Genomic DNA, 16,002 nt, shown 5'->3' on the forward strand with positions numbered 1-16,002 from the left:
CATGAACATACGTACAACGAAATTAGCAGCTGGAGAAGGACCCTGAGCCCCCTTGAACATGCTTCACTGTTCAATAAGATCATTGCAGATCTGATTATTCCACATTTTAACCTACCATCAATAAACTTTCATCCCCTACCTTATCACAGAATCATAGAATAACATAAATTGTTGTGGTGCAGAAGGGGGCTGTTTGGCCAAACATGTCTGCACTAGCTCCCTCAACATGTCAACTTTACTGCTAATTTCCTGCCTTTTGCCTGGTACTCTGCGCATTGTATTCATTTTTTTAAAAATTCATCCAATGACCTCTTGAGTATGCTTGAATACTCTTGAACCTTCCTCGTCCACCACACATACAGGCACAGCATTCTTGACTCTCCAGTTCACTGCATAAAAAAAATTTTCCTGCCTCACAAACAACTGTAAAACTGTGCCTTCTTATTCTTGATCCATTTACAAATCAGAACAGTTTCTCCCTATTCACTCTGGACACACCCTTCTTGATCCTGAAAAAAATCAAAAATCTGCCTTAAAATATTCAAGCTACTACCACCTTTTGAAGAAATGTTCCAAAGACTCGGTACTCATTGTGAAAGAATATTTCTTCTTATCTCTGTGTTAATGGGCACATTTTGATTTTAAACAGTGCGCTCTCTTTTAAATATTCTAAAAAGAGGAAAAACCAGTTCATATCTGCACCATCAAGGCCCTTCAGGGTCCTATGCTTTTTTAATCAAGTTGTCTATTACGCTTCAAATTGCCAGTGGTTCCAAGATTAGAAATGTCAACAATTTTCCATAAGATAACTTGCCCATTTCTGGTATTAGCCTGGCAAAACTTCTCTGAATTGTTTCCAATTCAATAATATCCTTCCTTCAAGAAGGAGACCAATACTGTACATAGTATTCCATGTGTGATCTCACTGAAGTTGTGTACAACTAGAGTATAATCTACCCAGATTTGTGTTCAAATCGCCTTACAATAAACAGAAGTATTCTGTTAGCTTGCTTAAGAACTTGCTTTACTTGCACACCAACCTTTTATAGTCAGAGAGCCATACAACATGTAAACTGATCCTTTGGTGCAACCAGTCCATGCCAACTATAATCCTAAACTAAACTATTCCCAACTGCCTGTGCTTGGTACATATCCCTTCAAATTTTTTTTATTCATGCACTTATCTAAATGTCTTTTAACATTGTAACTGTGCCAGCATCCACCACTCCCTCTGGAAGTTTATTTTACACATGCTCCACTCTCTGAGTAAAAAACATTACCTCTCATTTCCTTTTTAAATCTGTCTCTTCTCATCTTAAAGCTACGCCCCCCCCGCCCCCCAGTCTTGAAACCCTCACAATAGAGAAAAGACATGCAATTCACCTTATCTGTAGCGTGCATGATGTTATAGACCTCTATTAGGTCACCCCTCAACCTCCGATGCTCCAGTGAAAAAGGTCCTAACCTATACAGCCTTCCCTTATAACTCAAACCCTCCAGTCCTGGTAACATCCTGGTAAATCTCTTCTTGTGATTCATGCACTAACACACTCAGATCCCTCTGCATCTTAGAGCTCTGTACTCACTCTCCATCCAGATGATATGCTTCTTTTATACTTTTCCTGCCAAAATGGACAGTTTCACATCTACCAACATTATATGCCATTTGCCAGCCATTTGTTTACTCACTTAATGTATCCCTTTATGTCCTCTTTCACTGCGTGTTTTGAAAATTGAATAACTGCCACTCTTCCCCATTGCGCTGATGCATTTCCATTACCTAATTATGATAGTACAGAAGCTTTCAGTAAAGTGCTGTATATAGCTAAGTCAATTGAAAATAATATGGTGTCTTGCAATGTTATAATTATTTGAATTGGTTTAAATGATTCCTGAAAATCATTTGATGTATTTGCATTTATTTCACTACTGAATACTATATCATCCTGAAAAAAATCATCCACAAATATATGAAGGTGACTATGAAGAAATTAATATTGGCAAGCCTATGAAAAATACATTGTGCTCCACAACAAATTTAATTTCACGTCAAATTAAAATATATCAATTAACTCTTAACAACTCACATTTCTTTCATTTGCTTATAGCCCGTAATTGAATAGGTTAACCAGTCACATAGCAAGTCACTTTTGTTTCTTTCTCAACTGATTAGCTAATCACAGGCCACATATGATTACGTAACATAGTTACAAATGGACTACATTGTACATTCACCAGTAGATGTGATTCTGTGATTGGATAGCACTTGCCGAACAATTCTGTGCGCAATAAATGCCACATTATAACCAATTTACGGGTAAAATAAAATGTGCTCTGAAGAAAGGGCATTGGGCTTGAAACACTTGTAAACAACAGGTAAATTTTACAAATTTTATGACAGTGGAATTCTATTTAGTAGAATACAAACTGAAATTCAATTTGGGATTTTGAATTTAACTTCATACTTGAAAAGACTGATAAAGAAACTGCAAACTTGGTCATCATGCAGCACCTGACCGTGCAAGCTAATAGCCAGCCTGCTGTGTGACTGAACAGGGGCGACAATCTGGGAACAGGAAGCTGCATGGAAATTTATAACTTGATGGACAGAGAAGTTGTAAGTAGTGTACATTGTTAAAAATTGTGAATGTACTTAAAACAGAGAAAGAAGTTAGACATTGAAAGAAACTAATAAAACAGGTACATGGAATCAGTAACACAGACTCACCAAAGTTAATACATGCAAGATAACAGAAATGAAGAGGATAATGGCAGGAACAATTGATAAATCTCCAGACAATATGATTTTCATTGCAGAACTGTAACAGAGTTAAGTGGTAATATTCCAAATAGTCTAAGTATAATCCAACACAGTTTTCCTGATTGCTTTGGATTGTAAATTTGCTTAAGTCCTTCCTCTATTACAGAAAGGTGTGAGAGGGAAATCATAGGATGATAGGTCAATTAGTTTCATACCTATGGTCAGTAAACTACCGGCATTTGTGATTAAATATAGATGACCATTTTAAACATTACCACTTAATTCAAGAGAGCCAGTGTAGATTTGTAAAAAGTGGGTCATGCTTGACCTGACTGGTTTCTTTGAAAAAAATGACTCAATAATGAGTAGGAAAATATCAATGAATCTTGCTGGGATAAAGCCTGAACAAAACATTCACCAGTAGATCTGATTCTGTGATTGGATAGCGTTTGCTGAACAATTCTGTGTGCAATAAATGCTATATTACAACCAATTTTAGGTTAAAATAAAATTCGTTCTGAAGAAAGGGCATTGGACTTGAAAAACTTGTTTTCTCTTCACAAATGCTGAGTTTTTCCAGCAATTTCTGTTCTTGAACCAGTATAAAATAGTTGAGTATATAACATGACTCATTTGGTAGAAGATACATCCATTCATATGCAGGGACCTGACCTCTGCAAACAGAAGGAATATATTCAAACCTTGTGTCTTTTTCCGAATTACCCCTTTATTTTCTCCATGACAGTGCCTTGGTCAATCAGATTCAATTTGCAAACAATTCAGCACCTTATTATCCAATAGTGTAAATTGGTTGATTATTTGTCAGTTTTATTCTTGCATTTATCCAGACGATAGACAGTAAGTAGCAAGGCATATAGTCAAGTTAAGTGAGAGGCCAAAAAAAATTGCCAGATAGAATATAATTTGGGAAAATATGAACTCAAGTACATTGGCAGGAAGAAAAGAAGAGGTGAATATTGTTTAAATTGGTAAAGACCGCAGAAAGCTGCAGAACAGAGAGATTTGGCCCCTTATCTGAGGAAAGACAGTCCAGAAAAGTTTCACCAGGTTGATCCCAAGTCTGGAGGGATTTTCTTATGAAGAAAAATTGACTAAGTTGGGTTTCTATTTGCTGAGTTTAGAAGAATGGAGGAGCCCTTCTTCAAATATGTAAGATTCCGGTATGTAAGATACTTAGGGGGTTTGACAGTCGATGTGGAGAGGTTGTTTCTACTTGCGAGAGTGCTTAGGACATGAGGGCATATTGAGGCACAGCCCAGTAAAGACAGGGTGAGGAGGAATTTCTTCTCTGAGGGAATTGAATCAGCACAATTCTACATCACAGAGTAATGAATGGATACTTCGTCTGTTGTAAAAAAAAATTATTCTAAGCCAACAATGTCAGATAATACCGGGGAATTTCTAAATTTTCTGAGCTGCAGAAAGCTATAGAGGACTTCTTAACAATTTGAGACCTATTACTGGTGACCACCTCTATTTCTTGAATAGAAAGAATCATTGAGGGGATCATTGCAAAATATAATTATTACATTTTTGAACAAGGTATGATCCAAATTTATTGACAGTTAATCCTATCTGCATTTTTCTGTTCAGTCACCACTTCATTCTCATCTCCTTGTAGCTTCCACAAAATATTCACCATGCCATTTTAATGTTTTATCCAAATTGACATGATTCCCTCGAGCATCAGGTCTAAATCATTGTACAGAGTGAACAGAAGCAATCTGAGAATCGAAAACTGAAGGATAGTGTTAGCCATTTCCAACCAATTTGTGAAACTTGAAATTCATGTTTCCTGTTCCATTAATTTCACGAGTCTGTTCATTATTTTACCAAAGGCTTTCATGTATACCACATGGAGTTTTATAACCTGATAAAGATTTGTTACAGTCTTGTTCAATCAATGTACATCTCCTATTCTCCCAGTTTATTTCCCATGCTCTAATCATTATACCAAAATTCCACTTTGATTGCTTGCAGAATTAAATATTTACTGTGCATTTATTCCTAAATAATCTGAATAACCAAATATTTGGCTAAATACTGCAAATTATATCACATAGATATTTAATGTTTCAGGTGAATGATGTAATGCTTCTGCAAACTTATGTAACAAATACATGTTGAGGAAAAAGTCTTTCGCATTGTAACAGCTTACTTTCGCGCTATAATTATCTCTGCATTTACAGTGCATTCTAACGGTTCAAGGCTATGAAATGTTCTAAATTTTAAGTTAATAACTTCATCTAATTACAAAGTCTCCAGCAATGATTTTTTTCTGAATATTTTAGCAGAGGCCGAAACAACACAGATTAAACAAATTATGTGCCACAATGTACAACATACAAAACAGAAAATTTCCACTTACCCAACTATAGTTGCATGTTCAGGACAAAAATCTTATTAAACAAGTACTTGCATTTATAAATTTTTGTATTCTTTGGATATCCCAAAGCATTTTATAGCCACATGAAGTAATTTTGAAACATTGTCACCACAAAGAGTTGGAAACTGAAGCTGACTAGACTTTCCTGGCAAAGGTAACCAGGGTGACATACCTCCCCATTTTCTTGGATCAATGAATTCCATAAATATGCAAATGGAAGATTTCATGTTCATGAAATTTGTCTTCCAAATGACCCAACTTTTAATTCCTAATGCTGGGCATAAGTCTAATACAGAGTGTATTGTGTAAGACACTGGAATGTGGTGATCCACTGGATGTTTAAATATTAAATACATCAGAAGGAAATACCCAAAACTGTCAATTATTATTGCTATTGCTATTAGCTATAAGAAAAGTCAAAGCCTTTTGCTGTTGCCATAGCTACAATGTTGATTTAATGGTGCATGATGTAGAACACAGGCATGATTTGAGATTTGGTAGAGAGTGAAAATGGTGTTGTCAAAAAAGCGTAAATGCATTTTTACCAACCAACTTCAAAAGGATTTTTAGTGTTTACAACCAACTAGGAAAACAAATCCATATTACGATGGTCCATTCCGTATTTTTTAAATCTGGTGGAGACAATATACTGTATCCTACTGGATTAATTTCATTCATTTTAAAGATTTATTGCCAATCTACATTGTGTTCAAAGCCCCCAATGCCATTCAAAATGTGACAAACTTCCACATTGCCAAGTTTTATCCTAAAATAACTATGCCTGCCAAAGTTAGTCATAATGTGCCCTGTATAGTGACTGACCAACATCCAGACTCTCACTTCTTCCATCTTATTTGATGGTAGAAACTATCCCTTCGGAAATTAACTCCCCAACTCAATCAGGAAAGAGATGGTAGGAACTGCAGATGGTAGAGTGGTCCAGAGCCGAAACATTAACTTTCCTGCTCCTCTGATGCTGCTTGGCCTGCTGTGTTCATCCAGCTCTACACCTTGTTATCTCAATCAGGAAAGAACTGTTCCTCATAATAAAATGTGAGGCTGGATGAACACAGCAGGCCAAGCAGCATCTCAGGAGCACATGTTCCTCATGTTGTGTTGGGGCAGGTTCATCAACGAGAATTGGAAATTTGTACCTTCACCAGGAAAAATCATGAAGCCAAGAACAATTGTAACTTATTTTCTTACCTGTTTTCAAAGCAGGTTACAATTGATGACAGAAACTTGAAGATTTTCTGACAAGCAGGCTTTGAATTGTTAATGCATTTAAGAGATAGTGTAGAGTGAAATTTTGTTTTATTTATGCATATGATGTGAGTTTTGCTGGCTATGCCAGGATTTATTGCCAATCTCTACACTAACCCATAAGGTTGTGTTGAAGAGTTTACCAGAACCATTGCATACTTGAGGTTTACGTACAAGCATGGTGCTGTTAGTAAGGACTTTTCAGGATTGTGACATCAACAGCACACAAAGAACAGCAGCATATTTCCAAATCAGCATGATGTGTAACTTAAAACCAAACTTACTGGTGGTAGTGCTCCCATGTGCATCTGCTGGCCTTGTTCTTCTGGTGTTAAAGATAGTGAGCCTGGAAGGTGCTATTGGACAAACTTGGGTGAGTTGCTGAAAAGCATCTTGTAAAAAGTATGCACTGCTGACATCGTGCATCACTGGTGAAGGGAGTGAATCTTGAAGATTGTGGATAAGATGCCTTTCAAGTGGATTGCTTTGTCCTGGATGATGTTGAGAATCTTGAGTGTTGATGGAGTGGCACTCATCAAGAGTCTCCGTGTTTTTGCCTTGGAAAAGGTACACAGGGACTGGGGAAATCAAGTGGGTTACTCACCACAGTCTCTGACCTTATTTTGTAGACACAGTAGTTAAATGGACAGTCCAGTTCAATTGCTGATCCATAGTAACCCCCAAATTATTGTCCGTGGGATGTCAGCAATGATAATATCTTTGAACATGAAGGGAAGATGTTAGATTCTCTCCTGTTGGGAATGGTCATTTTATGGCACTTGTGTGGCATGAGCATTACCTGCCACTTGTCAACTTAAGGCTGCATGATGTGTAGGTCTTGCTCCATATCTCCAATGGCTGCTTTATTCTCTGAAATTCATGAATGGTACTGACCATCATGAAGTCTTCACCACTTCATACCTTATGATGGAGGGAAAAGCATTGATGAAACAGTTGGGCTTGGGTCACCACCTTGAGGGGTTTCTGCAGAGGTGTCCTTGCATTAACCTCAAAAACTGCAAGCATTTTCCTTTGTGCTTAGTATGAGTCCAACCAGTCACATTTAGTTCTAATCTACCCTATTCAGCATGGTGATATCCATTTGACAATGGATTTCATAAGACTTCATAAGATCTGGGAAGTGGTCACTTATATCAATGCTGTCATGGGCAGATGTATCAGTAGCAGGTTGATTGAGGAGCCACCGGCAGGAGGGCAGCTCCAGTCGTCAAGTGGACCCTCCCCGGCAAAAGGGCTCGGGGAGGAGAAACAGACAGACAAAACATTCCTCAATCCAGTGTAAACAACAAGCTTCATTTTATGCGAATGATTTCTTGTTTGAACTAAATTTCTTTTCAAGTTTTTCATTTTCATTTCTTTTCAGTTTCTCTATTGTCATTTTCCTAGTAAAGATCCCAACAGAACTGCTGGTGCTTCCTTGCTTGGCTCCCTCCTTCACCATCACCACCTGCTCCATCACATTCAGAACACAGAAACATTTTTAATGAAGCACCCATGTTAAAAGAGATGCAGTAAAATTATTTGTCCATTCCGACTGAGGACAATGGAAATCAGATATACTAGTAACTGGACATAAACCTAACTGGAATCCTGTAAGTGGCTGATCAACTAATAGATGATGCAAGCATTGAAACCTGGTGCCATGGATATCAGACGTAGGGGCAAGATTTTCATTCCCTTGTACTCTGCTGGGATGAAGTCAGGACTAACAGCAGGATGCAGAGGGAGACTTTCAAAAGAGACCATTCATTATGTGGTTGCCTCCAAGCATGCTGTCCATTTACAGAAGTTGAGTGGTGGCTGCAGCCTGTAGCTTTGAAAGATCAGCAGCCCAACTGTCAGAGGTAGGTGATGCTGAAGCTGTTAGGAATGGCAAGGGTCATTATTATCAATATTGAGGTGCCTTCTGAAGTTTTGTCAGTATCTAAAAATAAACTGTAGACACAATTAAAAGGTCAGCATTTGTGGGGAGGGAGCCTTTTCACAAGGTGGCCTGTGGCCATGTCCATGGCCTTCTAGAAATTACGGATGCGAAGGTGAGGCTGGAAATGAAATGAGACTCTGTGGGTTTGCCTGGTCTGCTCCATCCACTGGGTTTTGGCCTCAGCGAGGGAAACCCTGTCTGCCATTGGAAAAATCACAGACTGTGTCATCAAACACCCTGAATAGATAACTTAGTTGGCCTGAATTGATACCGATCCCTGGCAGGTGGTTGACAATCAGCATTACCCACCATCCCCACAATCTTTGAAGACACCTCCATGAAAACTTATTGGAGCAGCATTCAGGCTGGTATCATGAAGCTTCCAGCATGCTTACCTCCAGTTGCATCTCTTCAGCCCAACAAGAACTTAACCCTATCGGGTCAAATTGGTCATACTGTTTCTCCCATAGGAATACAGCTTAGAATGAAATGCGTTTCCACATAAAAAAGGCAACTGTCAAGGAAATCACTTACTCTCTCAGGTCCACAGTTATGAAAACAGATGGGAACAGTTCTTGCTGCCCTCATTTGTTTCATGCTAGATGTTGTTGGCAAGGCTGTTGAAATACAAAAAGATTGCTGTGAATGGCAGAATTTAAAAATCAAAAATGGTTGGCACAGTTGTCAGCACTGCCAGGGACCTGGGTTTGATTCTACCCTCAGGTGACTATCTGTATGGAGGTTGTACATTCATCCTGTGTCTGTGTGAGCTTGCTCCGATTTCCTCCCACAGTTCAAAGATGTGCAGGTTACTTGGATTGGCCATGCTAAATTGCCATAGTGTCCAGGAACCTGCAAGTGAGGTGAGTTAACCATAGCAAATGCAGAGCTACAGGGATAGTGTGGGTCTGGGTGAGATGCGTTTTGGTGTGGATTCGATGGGCTGAATGGCCTGCCACATGCTGTAGGGATTCTATGAAAACTATGTGGCCTGGCACTACCAGACAGTAAAATGGCAATCTACCTCAGACAGGCCACAAAATGTTAAAATGGAAAACGTTCTTACCAGTACAATGGAGGATTTGGCTTTTGCTTGTACGCTTGATATTCAAGAGTATTTTAATGGCACAATATAATTGTATCTGAAGGCTATGTTTGTGAAAAATTACCATAGTAGGTAAATTTAATACAATACCATTGTATTAAAAAAAGCCGCAGAGGAACCTTCCAGGACATAGTTCCAATTGCAAGATAACCATCTTAGACTGCAGCTTAAGTGAATGCATTGAGGAAAGTAATTATTAGACTCTCAGAAAAATTGAAGACATTGTTGACAAAAGGTACAATGCAAACGTTAATTTTAAAAAAGTGTCAAGTCCAAAATGACTACACATGCAAAATTATCATCATATTCCAATAATCTGCTGTCATTCCCTTAAAGACAGGTCTATTCAAATTTAAGTTATTTTAACGGTAGAAAAATTGTAATTCTTCAAATCAAATGTAAATAGATGCAATTCGAATTGACCTCACCTGAACTCATATATTTTTTAACTTTTGTGCTGAAGTAGATTTTCAGTTTTCAGAAGAGTACAATGTATAGTAATAAGTGGCATCATATGAAGTCAGACAATCCTAGTAACCTTTTCAACCTTATAACATCTCATTATACATGTCTCGCTTACAGCATCAATAAACCCAGTTGGATGATTTTGATAAGATAGCATTAGACAAAATGGCCTGAAGGCAACTGCTAAATCAAAAACCAAAATTGCATTTGAACTCAGAATTCCCATTTGTGTTTATTCAGAAGAATTGAATTCCTTTATTGCACCTTCAAGATATTGCCATCAGCAGGTAAAGATTATGCTGAGTTCAGTGAGAGAAATTACCATTACATACATAGACAATAAACATAATCGTGCATGTCAAGTGCTGATCACGAATTATTACAGTTGCGGACATTTTGGTACAGCATTGCTGGTTGCAGCAAAAATGCCTCATTAGGTAGGAATACCATATATCAGTAAAAAGGCCTGGTAAAATGGCAACAGTCATGAGCAAGGTGGCCCCTGTCTGACTTTGGCTACAGCTTAAATGGAACAACATCGTCCAACAACATCCAATGATGAACATGAAGTACAGAATCTTCCTAACCTTTGAATGACATGGGTAGTGATGCATCAATTGGTAAAATATGGCAAGATTGGATAAATGAGATCCTCAACATCAAGAAAAATAGTTAGACTCTGCAATGTAGCTTTGAACATTGATAAGAGAATCTCATAAGCCAGCGTTGAGAAACCTATTTTTACATATTTGCTTCCCATTAGTACCTAGTCTTACCTCACTTATATGCAGGTTCCTATTCCTATTTACAAGTCATAAAGACAATCCAAGGTTCCAGTGGCTGCACAGAGCTGATTTTACCAACATGCTCTTGTCTTTCCTGGATGATGGGGAAGAGGGGGTGTAGGGTTTCATTCAACACTTACTCCTACTGTATTGGCATGGCTTGTACTGCGTTTATCAGAATAAGGTCCCTATGTCAATGATCCGTGTTGAGGTATTCCATGGTGCCCCTTGTCAGTGTTTTCTATGTCCCACTGTTTGGAGGATAATACTAAGCCATCTTTGTGGATGATGTGAATGCAGATTTCTCACATTAGTAAGAACCTTTGGGTGGCACGGTGATGCAGCGGTTAGCACTGATGCCTCACAGTACCAGGGACCCGGGTCCGATTCTAGCCTCAAGCAACTGTCTGTGTGGAGTTTGCACATTCTACCTCTGTTTGCCTAGGTTTCCTCCGGGGCTCCGGTTTCCTCCCACAGTCCAAAGATGTGCGGGTTATGTGGATTGGCCATGCTAAATTGCTTGTAGTGTTCAGGGATGTGTAGCTTAGATGGGTCATAGGGGAATGGGTCTGGGTGGGATGGTCCAAGGATCAGTGTGGACTTGTTGGGCTAAAGGACCTGTTTCCATCCTGTAGAGATTCTATGATTCTATTCTGTTTCTGATACTCCCCACACCATTTCTTTGGAACTGTGATCAATGGATTCAGCCACAGTGGGGGTCATTGTCATTTTGACTACAGTCCTTCAAAAGAATGGAAAAAGAGAAGGGGAACAAATGCTCCAGCAAGCCCAGCTCCTGCATCAACATCTGGCTGATGCCAAGTAACTTCTACACAAAGAAGTCACAGCTAAAGGTCAGAGATAATGGGAACTGCAGATGCTGGAGAATTCCAAGATAATAAAATGTGAGGCTGGATGAACACAGCAGGCCAAGCAGCATCTCAGGAGCACAGCTAAAGGTCCATCAGGATAGGGAGAAGATACAAGAGACACAGACTCTGTTGTCCTTGAGGACATTTCCTCCACATGGGTGATGTGTATTATGAATGTCCCAGGGCACAATCACAGAACTATGTCAACTGCTAGAATGGACATGTAAACCTAAAGGAGTGTTGGGTGTTCTATCCCAGTGGCCCTCAAGGTGAGAGCTGCAGTAAATTTTTATGCTCAGAGATAGCAAGAACTGCAGATTCTGGAATCAGAGACAACAAAGTGTGGTGCTGGAGGGACACAGCAGATTAGACAGCATGAGAGGAGCAGGAAAGTTAATGTTTCAGGTTGGGACCCTTTATCAGAACCTGAAGCATTGAGTTACTTGCTCCACTAATACTCCCTGACTACAATGTTCCATAGATCCAGGATAACAAAGTGTGAAGCTGGATGAACACAGCAAGACAAGCAGCATCTTAGGAGCACAAAAGCTGATGTTTCGGGCCTAGACCCTTCATCAGAAAGGGGGGAGGGGGAGAGGGTTCTGAAATAAACAGGGAGAGAGGAGGAGGCAGACCAAAGATGGATAGAGGATAAGATAGGTGGAGAGGAGAGTATAGGATGGGAGGTAGGGAGGGGATAGGTCAGTCTGGGGAGGACGAACAGGCCAAGGAAGCAGGATGAGGTTAGTAGGTAGGAAATGGAGGTGCGGGATGAGGTGGCAGGAGGGAACAGGTGAGAGGAAGAACAGGTTAGGGAGGCGGGGACGAGCTGGGCTGGTTTTGGGATGCAGTGGGGGGAGGGGAGATTTTGAAGCTGGTGAAACCCACGTTGATACCATTGGACTGCAGGGTTCCCAAGCGGAATATGAGTTGCGGTTCCTGCAACCTTCGGGTGGCATAATTATGGCACTGCAGGAGGCCCAGGATGGACATGCCGTCTAAGGAATGGGAGGGGAAGTTAAAATAGGGACTGGGAGGTGCAGAGATAATGGGAACTGCGGATGCTGGAGAATTCCAAGATAATAAAATGTGAGGCTGGATGAGCACAGCAGGCCAAGCAGCATCTCAGGAGCACAAAAGCTGATGTTTCGGGCCTAGACCCTTCATCAGAGAGGGGGATGGGGAGAGGGAACTGGAATAAATAGGGAGAGAGGGGGAGGCGGACCGAAGATGGAGAGTAAAGAAGATAGGTGGAGAGAGTATAGGTGGGGAGGTAGGGAGGGGATAGGTCAGTCCAGGGAAGACGGACAGGTCAAGGAGGTGGGATGAGGTTAGTAGGTAGATGGGGGTGCGGCTTGGGGTGGGAGGAAGGGATGGGTGAGAGGAAGAACCGGTTAGGGAGGCAGAGACAGGTTGGACTGGTTTTGGGATGCAGTGGGTGGGGGGGGAAGAGCTGGGCTGGTTGTGTGGTGCAGTGGGGGGACGGGACGAACTGGGCTGGTTTAGGGATGCAGTAGTGGAAGGGGAGATTTTGAAACTGGTGAAGTCCACATTGATACCATTAGGCTGCAGGGTTCCCAGGCGGAATATGAGTTGCTGCTCCTGCAACCTTTGGGAGGTGCAGTTGTTTATTGCGAACCGAGTGGAGGTGTTCTGCAAAGCAGTCCCCAAGCCTCTGCTTGGTTTCCCCAATGTAGAGGAAGCCACAACGGGTACAGTGGATGCAGTATACCTCTTTGGCAGATGTGCAGGTGAACATCTGCTTGATATGGAAAGTCATCTTGGGGCCTGGGATGGGAGTGAGGGAGGAGGTGTGGGGGCAAGTGTAGCACTTCCTGCAGTTGCAGGGGGAGATGCCGGGTGTGGTGGGGTTGGAGGGGTGTGTGGAGCAGTCAAGGAAGTCGCTGAGAGAGTGGTCTGTCCAGAAGGCAGACAAGGGTGGAGTTGGAAAAATATCTTGGGCGGTGGGTCGGATTGTAGATGGCAGAAGTGTCAGAGGATGATGCGTTGTATCCAGAGGTTGGTGGGCTGGTATGTGAGGATGAGGGGGAACATTTGTGAATACAGTATTGTATTTGCACCAATGTGTCACTAAAGCCACATTTATAGCTTCTCATTAGCTTCTTTTTTCTTGATCTCATCCCACTACACGCATTGTGATTGGTAGCTTCTAACTGGCAGCATTTGACTTACTGCATGGCTGGGCCCTAAAATACAGTGCCAGCACCAGGAATTCCAGAAGGTCCCAGCTGTGGCAGGTACTTTCATTACTGGTGCATGGACAGTAGCATGAGCAAGATGCCAGAGAGATATGCCATAAAGCTGATAAGGTGAGAATCAGAAAATTGTGTGAGAAAACCTATTTGGCTTCACAAAGAGAAACCCTCCACAATACTCTCAAATTCACACCAAGCTGATTTTGTTGAAACTCAGCAAATGGATATTGAAAGATGAAGGGCATCAACTGCTGAGTAAAATAGTTCCTACTGTGAGTGGAGAAAAGGGAGCAAGGCACCTCTTATTGAAATAAATGTATTCATTTTACACTGAGCCCCAAATTGGAACTGTACCCCAGTGTTTTCAGGCATGTAGTATTTAACTTTTCACAGCATTGTTGAAATGTGAGACAGCAGAAATTTCAGTTATTCTGGAAATTCCTTCTTCATTTTTCCTTATTACCAAGTCAGTAAGAAACAGAGAATATCTTCCACATTACTGTAATCAGCATACAACGCAAGTTATTATGTGTTCATGGCAATTTAGCATTTCTAATTAAATGTGTTCTCATAGATGATTAATTGCAAGATTAGTTTATGCCAACTTTATTGTCATTTATCAGTTTTACTTTATATTATTGACTGAATTTGCAGCACCCAAGTCAATATTGAACTATCAAATCATTCAACCAGCAATGTCAATATGTGTCAACATTTGTGGAGGTTGTGAGAAATTGAACACTGTTTTTATTTCCTGTGTGAATGTAATTTCCTAATCCATAAAATGAAACCACAATGCACAGCTGCAGCCAATGCTAATAAAATAACCAGCAATGTACAGATCTGCCACTGACAGGCATCATCACAAGGATACATGTTTCTAATGGAACAAACAAACCTTAATAGAACATACACACTCAGCACAACAGCTGCTTCCTGTAGAACAGACACCTCTAATGAGATAGAACATTCATGTCTAATAGGAAAGGGCTTCTTGCAGAAGCAGATGCCTCCCATGGAAGTTTCCTCCAATAGGAAAGCCATCGAGTGTGATGTGAAATTGTCAATTTCATCAGGAAGGACAAACATTTATCTAAATTGTAAGAGAGTTTACAGAGTTATGAAATGCAGGAGGACCTGGGTGTCCTAGTGGATGAATTGCTAAAGACTAGTACTCAAAGACAACAAGTAATTAGGAAAGCTAATAGAATGTTATCATTTATTGCAAAAGGTAATGAATAAAAAAATCAACTGTAGCTCCAGGTAAATAATACGAACCATTGGCATGTAAATCTCTACACACGTATACACACAAACAGAGCATGGAGAAAAACATGGGTGTTATGGATTACGGAAATTGGAAAAGCAGTTCAGTGGCCTCTAGTCACAGGAGCTGAGTTGGTTCCGTGCTGATCAGAGCCACTGCTCCTTAAGACTTCCTTGTTTGGATGTTTTCACTGGGTTGCATGAGTCACAAGGTAGCTGGTTCAAACTTATAGAAGATCTCAAATTTATCTGTTATTTAAACATAGCTTACAAAAACCGTAGAAGGAAGGAAAAACTGGCTTTTTATCTGACTTAAATTGTCATGTACTGCAGAGAACAGAGAGAGCTTCAGACGGTAAACTGGAACTACATCCTAATCAGCACTGTGAAAGTGCTTTCTTAACACTGTGACCCTTCAAGAGGGCAGCTCACCACCAACTTTTAATGATAAACAATAAATGCTGACCTATGCCAATGACAGCCATGAATAAATTTTAAAAAGCTTTTGTGACTTCCTAGTTTGGAATAACTACAAGCTTAATTGGCTACCGTCACTAAAATTGTTTACAATTAACTGTTAGTGAACAGTCACCTTGACTTGTCTTTATGTATGCATACTATATCTTGTACATAGCTCCAAGAGTTCACCTGCCTGAGAACCAGTCATATAGTTGTTGGCAGGCGGAGGGTCTACATCATCAACCGTCACTAATCCACAGACCAGTCAGCTACTTGTTGCCAACAAAAACTCCATTTGTACAATCCTTTGGCTCTGTTTTTTTCTGAAAACTATAGTTCCACCACTATTGGAACCAATGGCTGTGTAAACAGTCCTTGCACTAAGCTTTCAAAACATGCTCCATAACTCCAGAGATCCTTGTTTTTTAAAACAGCTCTTTTCTCATTCCAGTTCTCAA

Source organism: Stegostoma tigrinum, chromosome 18 (genome assembly GCF_030684315.1).
Source record: "Stegostoma tigrinum isolate sSteTig4 chromosome 18, sSteTig4.hap1, whole genome shotgun sequence".
Lineage (NCBI taxonomy): Eukaryota > Metazoa > Chordata > Chondrichthyes > Orectolobiformes > Stegostomatidae > Stegostoma > Stegostoma tigrinum.